The sequence below is a fragment of the Heterocephalus glaber genome, unplaced genomic scaffold (assembly GCF_053883595.1).
Source record: "Heterocephalus glaber isolate CG9 unplaced genomic scaffold, H.glaber_assembly_v1.0 deba00000347, whole genome shotgun sequence".
Classification (NCBI taxonomy): Eukaryota; Metazoa; Chordata; class Mammalia; order Rodentia; family Bathyergidae; genus Heterocephalus; species Heterocephalus glaber.
The window spans coordinates 40,634,711-40,649,468 of record NW_028258143.1 but is presented as its reverse complement, the minus strand read 5'-3'; the positions used below and the strand labels follow the sequence as shown (position 1 = coordinate 40,649,468).

The 14,758-nt window shown below is 35.0% G+C and overlaps 1 protein-coding gene and 1 long non-coding RNA gene across 2 annotated transcripts in view; both read right to left on the bottom strand.

Moving 5' to 3' along the window:
- The window catches only part of LOC147829921 (uncharacterized), a 161,863-nt gene that overhangs the window by 132,085 nt on the left and 15,020 nt on the right, over positions 1-14,758 (bottom strand). The gene's annotated exons all lie outside the window — the stretch shown is intronic.
- LOC147829923 (uncharacterized) lies at positions 10,353-13,791 on the bottom strand. The gene is made up of 2 exons (XR_015446546.1): positions 13,328-13,791; positions 10,353-10,899 (listed from the first exon to the last, which is right to left on the bottom strand). It is a non-coding gene; the product is annotated as an uncharacterized LOC147829923 (long non-coding RNA).

The window sequence follows — 14,758 nt, the reverse complement described above, 5'->3', positions numbered from 1 at the left end:
GAAAGAATGGCTGCTATCAAGAAATTAACCAATAACAAATACTGGTGGGGTTGTGGGGAAAAAGGAATACTTCTCCACTGTTGGTGGGAGTGTAGACTGCTGCAACCACTGTGGAAATTCCTCAGAAAACTAAGATTAGAAGTCCATACTGACCCAGCTATTTCAATGTTGGATATCTTCCCAAAATAACTGAATGCATCATACCACAGTGATATATCCACACCCATTTTTATAGCAGCACAGTTGTAATAGCTAAAACTTGGAAACAGCCTAAATGCCCATCAACTGGTTACTGGATAAAGAAGATGTGGGGTTTTTTTTATTAAATGGAGTACCACTCAGCCATAAAGAATGATAAACTGGAGATATTTATAGCTAAATGGATGCATATTGAGGTCATATTCTTAAGTGAAATAAATAGGACACATGTGTAAATATTGAATTGTTTCTCTGGTGTGAGAAACTGAAAATGTAAATGAGGACCAAAATGTATAATTGATATTGTGAAATAGGAAGAAAAAGTTCAAATGAGAAGGGGAACTAGGGATGGGGTGTTGGGTAAAGGAAAGAAGGGAGGGAAAAAATGAGAAAAAAAAGAAAAAATGGAAACAAAGCTTTTGTAAATAGAGAGCAGTGCAGGGATGGAAGGGAGGGAAGGGGAATAGGAAAAAACAAGAACCAAGATATATCATGAACAGTTACAAATTCCCAATTATGAAATGCCATCATAATGTGTACTTAAAATGTACCAATAAACTTAATGAATAATAAAAAACTAATGCCAATATGGCATATCAGAAATTATGGGATCCAATGAAAGGAAATTTATAGCCGTGAATTCCACATCAGAAAAACAGAATGAGCTCAAATAAATAGCCTACTGTTGAACCTCCTGGTTCTAGAAAAAGGAGAACAAGTTAAACTTAAAGCTGGCCAGGGATTTGGCTCAGTGGTGCCGCCGCCTGCACAGCAAACACAAGGACCCGAGTTCGATCCCCAGTACAAAAAAAAAAAAACCCTAAAGCTCATATGAGGAAGGAAATTATAAAGGTCAGAGCAGAAATTAATGTGATTGAGACTGAGAAAACAATACAAAGAATCAATGAATCAAAGAGTTGGTTCTTTGAAAGATTAAATAAAATAGAGAAAGCCATAGCCAGCCTTTTCAAAAAACAAAACAAACAAACAAACAAAAAAAAGAAAAAATGTCCCAAAACCACACAATTAGGAATGAATGGGGCAAAATCACAACAGATCCTGCAGAAATTCAGATGATCAGCACCTACTTTGAGAACCTGTACTCTAACAAGACAAAAAACTCAAAAGAATTGGACATATTTCTCAATACATATGAATGACCAAAGTGGAATCAAGAAGATACAAAAATCCTAGATAATCAAATGTCAGTTATTGAAATTGAAGAAATAATAAATTTTTTTAAACTGCCAACAAAAAAAGCCCTGAAGGATTCACTGCTTAATTCTACAAGAACGGTAAAGACTTAATGTCACTATTCCTCAAACTATTTAATGAAATTGAAAAGGAAGCAATACTCCCAAATTCAATCCTGGAAACTAGCATTACTCTGATATTAAAACTAAAGAAGGATCCATCCAAAAAGGAGAATTACAGGCCAATTTCCTTAATGAACAGAGATGCAAAAATCCTCAATAAGGTACTGGCAAATAGAATGCAAAAATTCATCAGAAAGCTAATACCCAATGACCAAGAAGGATTCATCCCAGGGATTAAGGTCTGGATCAACATACACAAATCAATGAGTGCAATACACTATATTAACAGAACCAAGGACAAAAACCACATGATCATCTCAATAGATACAGAAAGAACATTTTACAAAGTCCATCACTCATTCATGAAAAAAAAAACCCTACAGAAAATTAGAATAGAAGGTCTTTATCTCAATCTGATAAAAGTCATCTATGACAAACCAACAGCTAACATCATACTAAATGGTCAGAAACTGAAAGCTTTCACTCTAAAATCAGGAACAAGACAAGGATGCCTACTATCACCATTCCTGTTCAAAACACTTCTGGAAGCAATAGCCACACCAATTAGACAAGAGAAAGAAATAAAAAGAATATTGCTAGAAAAAGAAGTTAAATTATCATTATTTGGTGATTATATGATACTCTACATAGAAGATCCAAAAAACTCCACCAAAAGACTCCTAGAATTAATAAACAAATTTGGTAGTGCAGCAGGATACAAAGTCAACATTCAAAAATCAATAGCATTCCTGTACATAAATAACAAACTCACTGAGAGAGAAATTTGGGGAATAATACCTTTCACAATAGCATCAAGAAAAATGAAATACTTAGGCATCAATCTAATGAAAGACCTACACACTGAAAACTACCATACTCTGAAAAAAAGAGATCAAAGAGGATATCAGAAAGATATCTCCTGTTATTAGATAAGCTAAAACAATATAGTGAAAATCGCCATATTTCCAAAACTGTTGTATAGATTTAATGCAATATCAATCAAAATATCAATACCATGCTGCAGAGAACTAGAGAAACAATCTCAAAATTCATATGGAACCAGATAAGACCTAGAAAAGCAAGAGCAATTCTGTTCAGCAAGGGCAAGGCAGGGGCATCACAATCCCCAATTTAAAGTTATTTTAAAAAGCTATCATAGTAAAAACAGCATGGGATTGCCAAAGAAACAGACTTGAGGATCAGTGGAACAGAATAGAAGATGCAGAAACAACCCCAAGAACTCTCAGCTACCTTATCTTTGATAAAGGGGCCAAACACCTTCACATGAAGATAGTCTCTTTAATAAATTCTGCTGGGAAAACTGGCTTTCCACATGCTGAAGACTGAACCTAGACCTATATCTCTCACTAAACCAGAATAAAAATGGATCAAAAATCTAGATATTAAAACAGAAACACAATCTGTTGGAAGATAGACTAGGTAAAACTCTTGAAGACACAGGTGAAGGTAAAGATTTTATGAATCACATCAAATTTAAAAGCTTTTGCACAGTGAAAGAAACTACCAACAGAGTGAAGAGACAATGCACAGAATGGGAAAAAAATTTTATCAGCTGCTCCACAGACAAAGGCCTAACATCTAGAATATATAAAGAACTCAAAAAAAATCATACCCCCAAATTTAAAGACCCAATTCAAAAATGGGCATCTGAAATGAATAGACACTTCTTAGATGAAGAAGTACAAACAGCAAATAAGTACATGAAAAAAAAGTTCATCACTGGTCATACAAGAAATACAAATTTTTTTAAACAAGAAATACAAATTAAAACAACACTGAGATTCCATCGCACTCCAGAAAGAATGGTATCATAAAAAATTCAAACAATAACAAATGCTGGCAAGGCTATGAGGAAAAAGGAGCCCTCTCCACTGTTTCTTGGAATGTAAATTGGTACAACTATGGAAATCACTATGGAGATTCCCAAAAAGTACAACTAGAGGTTCCATTTGACCTAGCTGTGCCCCTTCTTGGTATCTTCCCAAAAGAGTTAAAAGCATCATACCACAGTGATATATGCATACTCATGTTTATAGCAGCACAATTTATAATAGCTAAATCTTGGAACTAGCCTATATGCCAATCAACACAACTGTTGGATGGATAAAGAAAATAGTATTTTTGTACAATGGAGTGCTACTCTGGCATAAAAGATAAACTTGAATCATTTTTATGTAAGTGGACACCTTGTGATCATAATGTTAAGTGAAAGAAATCAGACACACAAGTTTAAATATCATATTGCTTCTCTTATGTGAGAAATTGAAAAAATAAATAAGGAGCAAAATGGAGGATAGATATCAGGCGGTAGGAAGAACATGTTCAAATGGGAAGGGCAACAAGGGAGCAGGGAGGGAGAAGGGAAAAGAGCTTTTTAAAAAAGAGAATGAAAGTGAAAAAATTAGAACAAAGCTTTTGTAAATAAGCAGGGGAAGATGGGATGAAGGGAGACGAAGGAAATGGGAAAAAAGAATTAAGACATATTAATTACAGGTACAAATTCCCTATGATAAATGTGATCAGTAACTATGGCAAATATGTACTAATAAAAAAAGTGGGGAAAAGTGTTTACAAAATAACAGCAAAAAATTGTAAATATGAGAAAAGAATTTTAATATGCAGGTAAGCAAGACCTTCTCTACAACACGTCATAGTCAAATCCCAGCAGTTTGACACAAGGACAGAATCTCAAAAGCTGTTAATAAAGCACCAAATCTCTTATAAAGATAAACTCATACGAATTACAGCAAACTTCCCAACATGAATTTGAAGGACAATAAAGCATGGAGAGAAGTGATTCAAGCCCTAAAAGAAAACAACTTCCAGCCCAGCATGATATATCCTGCAAAACTATCTTTCAAAATTGATGTAGAAACAAGGCTTTGTTTTAGTTTATTAGTACCTGAGTGTGGTCCATAATGTTTGCATTCCTTGTGGGAAGTTGGTACATGTACATAATACATCTTAATTCCTTTCTTCATCCCTTTTCCCTTCACTTCCTCCCACCTCCACCAATTACTTGACTTTTTAAAAACATATTTGCACTACATAATGCTTACATTCCTGTATAGAGTTGATACATTACATAACATATCCCAGTTCCTTTTTAAAAAATCCCTTATCCTTTCCCTTTCTCCTTTCGCCCTCAATTTCTTGATCCTCTTCCCATTTGAGAATAATCTATCCCCCCCTTTTAAGAAATCAGACTTTCTATGACAAAGAGCATCTTAAGGAATTCATGACCACCAAATCAGCTCTTCAAAAAATTCTCAAGGATATTCTAGAAAGAAACAATGCAGCAAACAATGCCAAATATTTACTGGAATGGATACACCAGGCACAGTGAGCAGTTAAGCAGCAGAAAATAAATAAATCAGCAACAGGAAAATGATAATGACAGGAGTAAGTCAATACATTTCACTAATAATTCTCAACGTGAATGATTATTGATTTATCAAACAAAAGAAGATTAGATTAAAAAATGAAACTTAATGGTGTGTTGTATACAAGAAACACATATAATCTAAAAACAAATTCATAGACTAAAATTCAAGAAATGTAAAACAATATTCCATGCAACAGGAGCCTGAAAACAAGCAGGACTAGCTACCCTATTTTCAGACAAAATTGATAAGCCAAAACTGATCACAAGAGGCAAAGAAAGTCATTACACATTGACTAAGGGAACAATTTAACAGGAATATAAATGTATATCCACTGAACCCTGGCACACTTAACTTCCTGAAACAAGCACTACTTGACATAAAAGATCACATAAAAATCAACACAGTTATAGTGGGGGACCTCAAGACCCCACTGTCACAAATATATCAACTAGAGAAAAAAATTAACAAAGAGATACCAGAGTTGAATCACACTTTGAAACAAATGGACTTAATAGATATCTACAGTGTTCCACCTAACAACAAAATACGTATCTTCTCAGCACATAAAACTTTCTCTAAAATAGACCACATGTTAGTCTTTAGAGCATGCTAAAATAAATACAAAAAAATCAACATTATCTCATGTATGTTATTAGATCATAGTGTAATGAAACTTGAAATCAATGATGAAAAAAACTCAGAAATTATGCAAACATGTGAAAATTAAAGAATATTCTCTTGAATAATCAATGAGTCACAGAAGAAATTGGAAAGTTCCAAGAATTAAATTATTTGATCAAACAATAATCAAATTATTATTATTATTATTAGCCAGTAAAACTTACCAGAACTTATAAAACAATGAAAGAAGTCCTAAGACTAAAGTTTATAGCTGTGAATGCCCGCATCAGAAAAAAAAAGCAAGCCCAAATAACCTAATGTTATATCCTAAGGTCTTAGAAAAACAGCAACAATAGAAGTCCAAAAGTAATATAAGGAAGGAAATTACAAAGATCAGAGCAGAAATAAATGAAATTGAGACTAAAAAACAATACAAAGAATTAGTGAATCAACAAGTTGGTTCATTGAAAGAATAAAGAAAAGAGACAAATCCCTAGCTAATGTTACCCAAAAAAGTAAAGACTCAAATCAATGAAATTAGAAATGAAAAAGGCAAAGTCATAATGGACACAACCAAAACTCAGAAGATTATTAGCAGCTACTTTGAAACCCATATTCCAATAAATTGGAGAATCTAGAAGAAATGGATAGATTCCTACATACATATGGATTATCAAAACTAAACCAAGAAGATATAAAATACCTGAATAATCATTAACAGCCAATGAAATTGAGGCAACAATAAAAAACCTACCAATTAAAAAAAGGCTAAGACTCAGTGGATTCACTGTTGAATTTTATATGTTCAGGGAAGATCTAACACTGATCATCCTCAAACTTGTTAAAAAGTTGAAAAAGAAAGAGTATTTTCAAAGTCATTCCTGGATGCTAGCATTACCTGATTCCAGAACAAGACAAGGACCCAATTGAAAAGAGAGAACTACAGGCCAATTTATTTAATGAACATACATGAAAAATCATCAATAAAATACCAGGAAACATAATGCACCAAAAAATAAGAAAGATCATACATTATGACAAAATAGGCTTCATCCCAGGGATGCAAGAATGGCTTCACATATGCATCAAAAATCACATGATCATTGAATAGATGCAGAAAAAGCTTTTGACAAAATCTAATACCCATTCATGATAAAAACTTTGAAGAAGCTTAGAAGAACCTTATCTCAGTCTGATAAAAACCACTTATGACAAACCAAAGACCAATATTATACTAAATAGGAAGAAGCTGAAAACTGTCTCTCTACAATCAGGAATAAGAAAAGGATTTCCACTATCATTATTCATGTTCAATATAGTTCTTAAACTTTAGCTAGAGCAATCAGGCATGAGAAAGAAATAAAACTTACAGGTATAAGAAAGGAAGAATTTAAATTATCAGTATCTGCAAATGACATAATCATCTAAATAGAAGATACAAAAAAGTGCTACCTGAAGAATCCTACAATTAATAGTCAAATTCAGCAATGTATCAGTATACAAAAATCAACATACAGAAATCAATAACATTCTTGTACACCAATAAGGAACTCACTAAGAAAGAAACTAGTAAAACAATGTCATTCACATTCACAACAGCATGAAGAAATAATTAAATAATTAGGAATTAACCTAATGAAGGGAGGGAAAGATTTCTACAATGAAAATGACAGTATTCTGAAAGAGATTGGGGAGGTCATCAAAAAATGAAAGTATATCCCTTTTTCTTAGATAGGAAGAACAAATATTGTCAAAATGGCCATACTTCCTCTGATACATAGAATTTAATGGAACCCCAATCAAAATACCAACATCATTCCTCACAAAACTAAGTAACATAATGCTAAAATTCATATGGAACCAGAAGAGACCTAGCAAAAGCAATCCTAGGCAACAAGAGCAAAGCAGGAAACAGATATTTCAAGATTCCCACATTTCAAATTATATTACAATGTGACAGTGGTAAAAACAGCATTTTGGACTGGGGATTTAGCTCAGTGGTTCCAGCGCCTGCCTTGCAAGTGCAAGGTCCCAAGTTCAATCCCTGGTATCAAAAAAAAAAAAAAAAAAAGCCAGCATTGTACTAGTACAAAAGCAGACATGTGGATCAGTGGAACTAAATAAAGAATGAAGAAACAACCCCAGGCATATTCAGGTATTTGATCTTTGATAAAGGGGCCAAATACTTTTCTGGAGGAAAGATAACCTCTTTAATAAATGGTGCTAGGAAAACTGGCTTTCCACATGCAGAAGATTAAATCTAGACCCATATCTCTCACCATGTACTAAAATAAAATAAAAAGGGACCAAATATCTACATATTAAAACAGAAACACTTAAACTGCTGGAAGACAAAATAGGTAAAATTCTTGAAGACTTATCCATGGGCAAGAACTTTCTAAACAGAATCTCAACTGCACAAGAAATAACATCAAGAATAAACAAATAGGATTTTATCAAAAACTTCTGGAGCTGGGGATGTAGCTCAATGGTGCTACACCTGCCTGACAAGCACAAGGTCCTGAGTTCAATCCCCAGTACAAAAATAAAACAAAACAAAATAAAACACCTTCTGCACAGCAAAGATAACAATGAAGAGAGTGAAGAGACAAACAGAACTGGAAAAAAACTTCCCAGCTATTCCCCAGCCAAAGGACTAATATCTAAAATGAATAATGAACTTAAAATTTTTGAATTTAATTTAAAATATTAAATAAAAGGCTTAATCAAAATACGGGCCACTGAAATGAATAGAAAATTATCAGAAGTACAAATGCCCAATACATACATGAAAAAATGTTGAACATTGCTAGCCATTAGTGAAATGCAAATTAAAACAACCAAGAAGTTCTATCTTACTCTAGAAAGTATGGCTATCATCAAACACTCAACAGCAACAACACACATATTCTGGCAAGGTTGTGGAGAAAATGAAACACTTCTGCATTGTTGGAGGAGTATAAACTAGTACAACCACTATAAAAATCAGTATGGAGTTTTTTTCAAAAAACTAAAAGTAGAAATTCCATTCAACCCAGCTATTCCCTTTCTAGGTATATTTCCAAAAGAGATAAAGACATCATAGTACAGTGATGCATGCATACCCATGCTTATAGCAGCACAACTCATAATAGCTACATGTTAGAAATGACCTATATATCCATCAAGAAATGAATGCATAAAGAAAATGTGATATTTTTGCACAATGGAGTACTACCCTGCTGTAAAGAAGGACAAACTTGAGTCAGTCGTAGGAAAATGGATGCACTTTGAGACCATAAGTGAAATAAATCAGACACACAGCTTAAATATCACATGATTTCTCTTATATGAGAAACCCAAAGAGAATAAAGAGCAAAATAAAATGTAGATGATAGAAAACAGGGAGATAAATCTTTTGCAAAAGGGAAGGGGACCGAGAGATGCAAAAAAGGAAAGAAAAGAGGAAGAGGATAAAAGAAGACTTAAAATGTGTTATATACAAGTCCCCACTCCCCACAATGATCATTATGCACTGCAAACATGCATTAATGAAAACTCTCAGGGCCAGGGATTTAGCTCAGTGGTGCCATGCCTGCCTCAAAAGCTCAAGGTCCTGAGTTCGATCCCCAGTACCGGAAAAAAAACCCTCAAAAACAAGTATGATCAATGTATCAGTTAGAGTTCACCACAGTAACAGACTTAAATATATATCTATACAGTGGCACCTTGGTTCAGGAACTTAATTTGTCCCATGGTTCTGGAGGTGATGGCCACATGCATATTTGGGTTGCGGTTCTGTTCATCATCTCATGCAGAATTGGGAACAGAAGCAAAATTTTGCCGAATGCTCTGTTTGCAAACTGAATTGTTCACAAACACAAGTGTCCATGAGCCAAGGTATTAATACATACCGTCCATGTAATTTGGCTGCCTGCAGAGTCAGGTTTGAAGAACGCAAAAGGGCAGACTGCACTCTGCAGAGCTGAAGGACCCAGTCAAAAATCGAAGGCCAGGAGCTCACTGCAGAGTCCTCCTATCAAGAAGCCAAAGGAGCTGCATTGCAAGGCTGAAGGGTGTGCTGGAAGCCAGGAAATGGATGTCCCAGGAAATGGCAAAGACTGGAGCTCCTCTGAAGAAACAGAAGCGAGACTTCCCTTCTTTCCATTTTATTCTATTCAGGGTGCAAGCCTATTTGTTGGCACTACTCAGACCTAAGGTGGGTCTTCCCTCTTAAATAAGCATTCAGTCACACCCAGAACTATGCTAAGCCAATCAGGTGGGTTTTCTTACTTAAATTGGCAAAATCTTGTGGTTTATTAGAATGTCAAGCATGCATTACTATATTACCCACTAATCTCACTAAGTACTGTATTTACCCAAGGAAGACATAAACCTATGCTCACACAAAGACTTAAATTCAGATGTTTATAATGGTTTTATGCATGATTTTCAAAAACTGGACACAGCTAAAATGTTCACCAACTGGTGAACAGACAAATAATAGTACATGCATAACATGGATAGTTACTTCTGAAAAGGAATGAACTGTGATAGCTATAATAATAATGTGCATGAATATCAAATACCTTATGCTAAATGAAATCAGCCAGGCACAGACACTACATCTACATCCACATATGTGCATATATAAGTGAAATTCTGTATTGATAAACTAAATTGATAAGAAGTAGCTCTCTTGCTAGAGCTGAGCACTGGGGATCAGATTTGAAAGGATATGAGGGAATCTTGGCTGCTGATGAATGTGTACTATGTCTTGTTTGTGGTGGGAGTTTCACAGCTATAAGCAATTGTCAAAAATAAGCAACACTTAACTTTAAGTGGGCAAATTTATTGTACATCAACTGTACTTCAATAAAACAAATAAAATATAGAAAAAGGTGAAATCATCTGAAAATAATTAGCAGTTCTGAGTGGTATTGACCTTTACCTCATCCCACGCCCACCTCCATTATTTCTTTTCTCCAGTCCTTCTGTATTCCTCTTCAATCTTACCCCATCCCTTCTATTTTTATTTCCACTATAAGTGATTAGCTGTGCAAATTATCTGGTAATTTCTAATCATAGAATGTGACTGTCACATGAATAGAAACAGGAGACTGCCTGTGTGGAGTCCTGCATTGTGGAGCCTCTCATGACTAGACAAGCAGAGCTCCACTGCAGTAGAAGGTGGACAAGACAAAGCTATCATAATGATGCTGCCGGAAGTGCAGAACCAAGCTGATGCCCAGTCACAGCAACCCTATTAGTCCCTGAGGTCGACATATTTACTTCCTCATCCATTCCATGGTCTTGATTTCCCATTTCCATTTCATCATCCTTGCAATATATCTCTTCTTCATGAACTACCTAAATTCCTTTTGGGAAAAAAGGAAATAAAAGCACAGTTATAATGATGATGTTTATGATAATGGAATTATGTCCGTATATGGAAAAGACTGTGATGGTTTATTCTCTGCTTATAGTTCTTTTCCCAAAACACAGAGGTAATTAGTATTTCCCAGTACCATGTGTAGTGGTCTGAAATTACAGAAAAAAAATGAAATATTTTCTTTTTTGTTTCTCACCTATAGGGGAAAATAACTAAACCTACTGAAGCTACTGCTGCACTTGTGATAGCAGTGTTATTTGAATTTCTAACATGAGGTCTTGACTGCTCCTTTTCAGGACTGGTGATATCCTGAAGTACAGGGTGTTTTCTGGTTGTCCCTCCGGATATACTGTCTATCCCCTTGCTTTTTGGACTGTGTAAATAAGAATCTTTTTCACTAGCATCTATTTTGATATAACTCATAGGAGGTACTAATAGGACAGTAGGAAGAGAATAAAATTGGGTATTTATTCCCTGCCTCTCATACCAATCCACACATTAACTGAATTTCTTGTGGTCAGGTAACGCTCTCTCCGCCTTATGGTGCAGTGATTAGCTTTGGCTTTCAGGAAGTGCTTTTCCTTCTTGCTCCTGCAGACATAGGTATGGTAAAGACAAACCCTACAGAACTTCACCACTACTTGTTTCCCCTCAACGCTGCTGTAGTAGGTTGGTTGAAGGGTAGCCCTCATATAGATATGTCCATGTCCTAACCCCCAGAACATGTAAATGTGACCTTATTTGGAAAAAGGATCTTTGCAGATATAATTAAGTTAGCACCTTGAAATGGGGAGATGGGGAGATCTTATTACCTGATTGAGCCCTGAATACAACAACAGGTGTCTGTAAAAGAGAAAGGTGAAGGGAGATTTGACACTGATGGAAGAGAAGAAGAGGAGAAGCTGAAATGGAGTCTGAAACTGGAGGAATGTAGTCACAAGCCTAGGAATGCCAACATGACCAGAAGCTGGAAGAGGCAAGGAAAGGAATACCCCCAGAACCCTCAGAGGGGGCACAACCCAGCAAACACTTTCATTTCCAGGAGGAGTGAGAGAATACATTTCTCTTGTTTTAAAAACACCCAGTTTGTGACAACTTGTTACAGCAGCCCTAGGAAACAAATACAGCAAGACAGACCCTCTTAAACTCTTACCTATTACACTGTGTACACATGCCCCAACCAGTCTCCCGTGAAGCTCTACCAGACAGATATATTTGGTAATGAGTATCTCATGATAACTGGAAGCTATGAATATTCTGGTAATGTAAAATGCAAAATTTGCATTTATAATACTTTTTCTTATTAAATACTCTTAAATTTCTATGAACTGATCACCATAAAATAGGTCTAGATGTATATGGTAATCTACAAAGTTCCTGAACAACCTTATTGTGGGGTTGTTTCTCCCACAAAATAGTTCCACAGAAAGGATTATAGTTTTTTTAATGCTTTGTGAAAATTCTTCTTCAGTGGAAGTTGATATCTGGAAGAAGAAATTTTCAGGTAGTTTCATGAATAATTACTTTTGTGTGTAATTTCTAAAACTATGTTCAAAGCAAGAATAGAGCCCCTGGGTAGCCTTACTAAAACAGTGCCTTTTGGAAAGGCCAGGCCAACAGATAGCAGCATGAACATTGCTTATAGACAGGTAGAACCATAAAACCAATTAGATAATTCAGTCAGAGAAGAGCCTCAGAACAGCTCTGTGGGAAGCACCTATATTTAATGAGCAAAAGGTGGAAGAAGAAGCAACAAGTATTAAACAAAACAGAAGGCAAAGCAGGAAAATGAGAAGTTTCAAGGTACCTGAAAAAATAGAGTGTTTCTAAATAGGAACCTCAGAGGTCCAGAGGTATAAGTACTAATAAAAGGTCATTAATTTGGGAACATTCAGGAGAGTGCCTGAGACAAAAGCCAGACTGCAAGAGAAGGATCTGCTGACTACTGATAAAGAGTCTACTCTCCTGGGTCAACTTTCACAAACATAAACAGCAAGTCTTTCAGAACAGTGGCTCTTAACACTAGCTGTAGAATCTAATCCATGGACGGGGACACTTTTAATACCAATACTAGGGGCTCATCCCAGACCAATCAAACCAGAATTGGGGGCAGTTGAGTCCAGGCAATACCACTGTTTAAAAGTTCCAAAGTTCTTCTAATGAGCAATCACAATTGTGAATCACTATTGTGGAGCGGTTTACAAACTACAGTCATGGCTCAGATTCAACCTGCTGACTGCTTTCATAAATAGTTTAGGGGGAAACAGTTGCACCCGTTCATCAGCAGGGATATTGTCAGTCACAGCTTTCACGTTCCCTGGGTAGAGCTGAGTAGTTGTGATGGAGATCAATGGCCCAAAACGGTGAAAATATTAATTATTATTATCTATACTTGGTATAAAGCAATTTCTCACCTTATTTTTGAATATTTTTTTTCAGTGGTAGACGTCCTGTACATTGTAAGTAGTTTAACAGCATCCCTGGCCTTTACCTGCTAGATGCCAAAATCATCATCTTTATATACTTGCTCAACATCCAGCCATGATAATCAAATGCCAAATGTTCTATGGAGTACAAAATTACCTGGATTGAGAAACACACTACAGAATATCAAAGAATATACAGTGGGCTTTTGTTATTCATGATAGATATATTCTATAGTCAATATACACACTGAATCAGTGCACATGAGCCATTGCTTCTAAGAGAAATATAGGGTTAGCTTCCTTCTGGTCACATTTTTATCAACTGATCAATTCATTATCTAGGTTTATGTGTTTCTGTTTAAAGACACTATATGTAATATACATTTCTTACAAATAATTATATGCAGTATTTCCTTGTAATAAAACATTAGCCAGGAAGGATATAATAGTTTCCTGACCCTGCATATTATGACTATAAATTTATTTGGTTCTTAGCCTCATAATTTATCAGTTCATGAATCCACAAACTGAGCCACTTTTCCATGGTTTCATAACACACTAAAGATGCTGAGTGCCTTCCAGCCCAGTCACACGTACAGGTTGGTGAATCTCCTTTTCCATTTTCTGTATGTACAGTATTCTTGATTCATTCATGTTGAACTTTTGGCCAAAAGCTCTATAACTCATACTTGAATAAAGTTTATGTAACACACAAATTTTCTCCACAATGCAAAACAGTCTTGTGTTTAGGAAATTGTGACAACATTTGTAAACTACAAATGAGACCATTTTAAATAGTTAAGTCACCAACAGAAAGCACAAAAATGAAATAAAATGGCAATAAGCAGATTGCAAAAAGGACAGTGTTCACAGTATGATAGCTGAAACAAGATAGTGGAATATTGCCTTGTTCATCTTCAACTGGAAATGTGACAAGAGACTCTGTACATATATGTAAATGACCATAAAATTACCATAAATGTTGATTTTGGAACTTAAAAATATTTAAGTGGACTAAATAATAATAAATATTGAATGTATAACTGGTCAACACTAAACTATCAGAGTATAAGTTCTATACGGGTAGGGACCATGCTTTATTTATCTTTATATCAAGATATTTTTATTTTCCTTTTAACGTTAAGATATATATGCTATATATCTTAAGATATATATATATATATATATATATCACCTGAAACATGATCTACATATCATGATTGATCTATATATCATCTGAAATATTATATATATTATATATATATAGTAGCTGAAACTTAAAATCTATCTAAAAGCCATCTTGTAGTCAAATTTGGATAGTATTTTCTATGGTGATTTCACACTGGTTTATATTTATCTTAGTTACTTTCTCATCAGTGGGACACAATACCTGACACCCACAACACTTAAAGTAAGAAA